This window comes from Gavialis gangeticus, unplaced genomic scaffold (genome assembly GCF_001723915.1).
Source record: "Gavialis gangeticus isolate Ggan-Ray unplaced genomic scaffold, GavGan_comp1, whole genome shotgun sequence".
NCBI classification, from domain to species: Eukaryota; Metazoa; Chordata; order Crocodylia; family Gavialidae; genus Gavialis; species Gavialis gangeticus.
In genome coordinates, this window is record NW_017728994.1 from 4,288,722 (window position 1) to 4,293,246 (window position 4,525).

Genomic DNA, 4,525 nt, shown 5'->3' on the forward strand with positions numbered 1-4,525 from the left:
TCCCCTGCCTCCTCTCCAGGGCATAGAAGAAGCGGGAGCCTCAGTCCATCTCCTGAAATAGCTGGATGCGAGAGCAGACAAACACACCATGGGTGCGGTGGTCATCCAGAGGACGAAGCTCTTCCCACCTCTCCTAACACTCTCCACAGAGGGATGGGTTGGTTGGGTTTGTATCCAGGCACCTCTCCAGCTCTAGCACTTCCTGCTTAAGCTGCTCCTGGATGGTCTCTCTCTGCCGGGTGTGCCCCCTAGTGTAGCTGCAGTAAAAAAGCCAGATGCATATGTTCTCCACGTCCCACCACATCTGAAGTGAGGGAAAAGTTGCCCGTTGCTCCCACCAGGCTAGCCAGAACTCCAAGAAGGCCTCCCTGAAGCCCATCCTCCATCAGACTGGCACCGAAATGCCACTAGGCCAACCCTGGCCGCCCAGCATGGCCTGGGCCCAGACAAGGTGGTGATCTCTGAAGGGGGTCGGCTGAATACCAGAGGAGTGGGCCCAGGGAAAATGTGGCAAAGAGATATAAACCCAGTCCAACTGGGAGTGGCATGCCTGGTCCTCTCCCACCCTCAAATAGGTGAAGGCAGTGGGGGCGGGGATCAGTAGGGTGACGGGCACACCAGACATCCACTAGGGAGTAGTTCATCAGGATCTCCCCAAAGACACATATGACAGCCTGGTTCTGCCCCCTGACTGACCGGTCTCTCATGTCCAGTGTGACGTTAAAGTCCCCACCAAGGACCAGGCACTCATGAGGGTTGAGGGTGCCAACGTAAGTGGCCACCTGGCTGAAAAAATCTGCCAACTCCAGGTCCCTCATAGGGGTGTACACATTCAGTAGGTTAAATACCAGCCCCTGCACTTGGATCTGGAGGTGCAGGAGGTGGCCCGGCACCACCTCAACATCTTAGAGAATCTCTGGCTGCAGGCCTAGGAAGAACAGGGTGGCCACCCCACAAGAGGTAGCTAAAAAAGACCCTGCCTCCCCACTCCAGCCACCAATTAGGTTAATCAGCCCAAGTTGTCAGGATCTCCTGCAAGGATACTACAGGGTACCCCCCCATCCTGAAGGAAGGAGATCACCCAGCATCTCTGGAGACCGTTCCTGCAACCGTGGACGTTGAAGGTCGCAATCTTAAACAACCTCATGGCTGGGTGGCTTGGAGTAGACGGTCCAGCAGGTACCTCATGCATCTCAATGCCCGGTATGGGGCCTGCCAGCTCATGCAGCACCCTCCCATAACTATAGAGGGCACCTACAAAACTGCGGGCCTGCCTATAGATCCAGGCTGTGCAGCTTTGGGGCCCCTTGCCTTCCCCTGCCAGTGCCCTTGCAGTGGCAAGGACACTGTCAAAATCTCCCCAACAGTCCGAGGTGATCTGTACATTGCTTGCAGACTGGCAAGTGTAGTCACAGTCAAGAAATGCAAGTAGCTCACCCCTGGGGACCGCCGGGACCGAGAGGTCAGCAGGCTCCATGGAGCCTGCTGGGTCTCAAGTGTCCTCCTCTTCCTGGGGTTCACTGGGCTCCATAGGTACCATCTGAACCCCCTGGTCTGCTAAGACCCTGAACTCCAGCTGGGATTGGGAGAGCTCTGCAGCCCCTTGGGATGGGGGTGGGGGTAAAGGTTGGGGCAGGGTTCCCTCACAAGATGGTGGGGCAGAGCTGGAACCCCAGGGGGTCTGTGTGGGGTCCCCAACAAAATTGGACTGCTGGTCTGGGGACCCCACCCCAACTCTCTCTGGTGTGGGATCATTGGGCTAGATAGTAGTGGGGTTTGACTGGGAGGGGAAGGGAAGAGACCCGTCAAGCACCAGGGTGATATTAGTGCCCATCTCAGGGTCCTGGAAGAGGGGACTTCCCCCTCTTATAACTCACTGGGGTGAGTCCCAGGACTCCCATCTACCCTAGATCATTGGAGGGGGTGGGCTCCACTGAAGGACATTTCGTTGAGTTGGCCTCAGCCTCGGTGCCCATGGTCTTGGGGGATATGCCCTGGCTTGTGGTGTGAGGGGTCTCTTCCATGGGCTCCTGCTCAGGGCTGTCCAGCAGCCCCAAAATCTTGTCCACAGGGATCACTCATTTGATCTTTTCCACGGGTGGGGTGTCAAGCGCAGCAGGGGAGGGACCCGGAAGTTGGGTCACTTCTTCCCCCCATGTGGTGGTCTTGGGAGTGGGGTAGGAGTCCTCCACATCAGAGCTGTGCCCGGGTCTTCCTTTTGGCTTTGTGCCGAGAGGGAACCTGCACCCACTCAGCCATGGGGCGGTCCTGAGGTGGACAGGCTCCAGTAGGAGAAGGTGAGAGTTGGGGTGGTGGGGCAACTACAGCGGGGGCATGACTAGGGGCCAGGGGGCCCTGTTTCCTCTCTCCCCTTTACTTATCAGTGACTCAGCCTCCCAAAAATTACAACACTGATTCTTCATCTTTACAAACTCTTTCCTTTCTTCCACATATAGTTCTGTTCTATTTTACATGGAGTGCAGAAGTTGGATTTCTGTATTATCATTTTATATGCAGTCTTTTCTGCTTAGTTAACTGATAACTAATAAAAATATCCAGCAGGGCTTTCCTCAGTTATCAGATCATTTTACTCCTGGTACCATGTACCAGTTATTATTCAGCCCCTAACGGAAGGCTGCAAAATTCACTCTCTGAGTTCTAATTGATCTACACTGTATAACACAAAAGCCATTTCCACTGTTTCATTCCAGAGCCCCCTAAAGGTACGGCTTGGAAAATGTAAGTAGATTACTGTACTTACCCAAATTCAAGCAAACTTTGAGTTTAAGATAACTCCCTATAATTAAATTCTATGTATTTGTTTTAATTTTTGTTTTTAATTTGTTTTTAATTTTTCATGTATAGAATATAAGTATTAGACGGCCATCCTAAATTTGCCCCCATCCCACCCTCCCACACCACTGTGGTGGGGAAAGCAGCATCAGGGAGATAGGAAATATGACCCTTGACTCTTGCCTTTCTACCTGTCACCCTTAGCATTTGTCCCTCCTTCTACCAGGATCTTCTGCCTACCCCTCTGCCACTTGCTTACCCCCGCAACCCTGGTGCTGTTTGGCCTATAAGGCAGCTCCGACCCAGGGCATGAAGAACACTAGTGGCTCTGGCTCCAGCCCCACCAAGCAGCAGCAGTGTCCCTGGCCCCAGCCCTGGCCAGGCTGCTGGGGCAGCTGCAACTCCTGCTCTAGCCTCTGGTCAAGGCTAGAGGCAGAGCCAGAGCCTATACAGCTGTACTGCCACTCTGAAGCCTCTCCAGTGCCACTCCTGCCCAAAACTGCAGAGTCATTTCTCCATGGCCCCAGACCACTGCACAGACTTCCCTTCAACCCACTTGCTGCAGCCCCTCCCCCACTGCTGGAGCCTCTGCAAGCCTTGTTGGCTCAGGCAGGGCAAGTAGTGGCTGCATCTCTGGCCCTGGGGCTGCATCAGGGAGCTGAAGCCAGAGCCAGAGCTATATCCAGGCCCACCGCCTGCCCTAGGCTGGTATATGAATCAAAGACAAGGCTTTTTGTTTGCTCCCAATGTTAAAGAGAGGGAAAATACAAGCCCTTTTCTTGGGTTAGAGTAAATATGATAATTCCCAAAATGTGAGTCTTTTTAAAGTATTAAAAGGGTGGATACTTTTTGTGAAACTCAACATCCCTAGATTATATTTTGGTTTAAGTGTCTTTCCTGACTGTAGGCAGGCAAGATTTTTGAGCAGAGGTGATCTCTTTTATTAGATCAACTGAGTAGTTGGAAAAAAGTTCTTAGCAACCTTTCAGGCACAGTCAACCTTCTTCAGGTATTGGAAGTCCTAAAGAAGGGTGACTACACCCGGAAGCTTGCCAAAACCTTTTTTCCAACTACTCAGTTGGTCTAATAAAAGATATCACATCTACTCAAAAACCTTGCCTGTCTACATCCTTAGACCAACATGGCTACAACCAAAAACCCAGTTTCCAAACTGTACTTTTTCTCAAAATGTATGCATTTCCCTATAAGTTGTTTCTTCTTTGGGTGATTTAGGATAGATTTACTTACACACACACACATACACACACACACACACACACACACACACACACACACACACACTGTATATTAAAAGCATCCCTAAACTTAAGTGGATTTGGATCCAGCCCTAAAAATATTTTACTTCCTTAGTTTTTCCTTCTGTTATTATTAACGCTGGTTCATTCAGACAAACATTTTCTGATGTTTTTAGATACTTTACTTGACATGGAATGACATACATAATTTTATTCACACATTAACATTTACAATGTGAAGGTGTTTCTCAGTTATTTATGCTGTTAGAAATTACTTCAACTTGAATTGCATTGATTATTAAGCACTAATAAATGTATCCTGTCTGAGTGCTAAATTGTTCTGATTTCTGAAGCAGCATTAAAAAACTAAAATAGGTTTTAGAAAATTTTTAAAGACTAAAATGGTTTAGAAAATGAATAGTGAAGTGTTTATAGTGCACCTTCTGACTGGACTTATTTTGTTGTAGGGGGAAATG

The 4,525-nt window shown here is 49.9% G+C and overlaps 1 protein-coding gene and 1 long non-coding RNA gene across 3 annotated transcripts in view; one reads left to right on the forward strand and one right to left on the reverse strand.

Annotated features, from left to right (window-relative positions):
* Window positions 1–3,912, forward strand: part of LOC109287291 — a 16,885-nt gene extending 12,973 nt beyond the window's left edge. Inside the window, exon 3 of the long non-coding RNA XR_002094817.1 lies at window positions 3,821–3,912. This is a non-coding gene — a long non-coding RNA (uncharacterized LOC109287291). The remainder of the gene's footprint in view (window positions 1–3,820) is intronic.
* GRID1 (glutamate ionotropic receptor delta type subunit 1) overlaps window positions 1–4,525 on the reverse strand; it is a 1,431,845-nt gene that overhangs the window by 613,982 nt on the left and 813,338 nt on the right. The window lies entirely within an intron of this gene.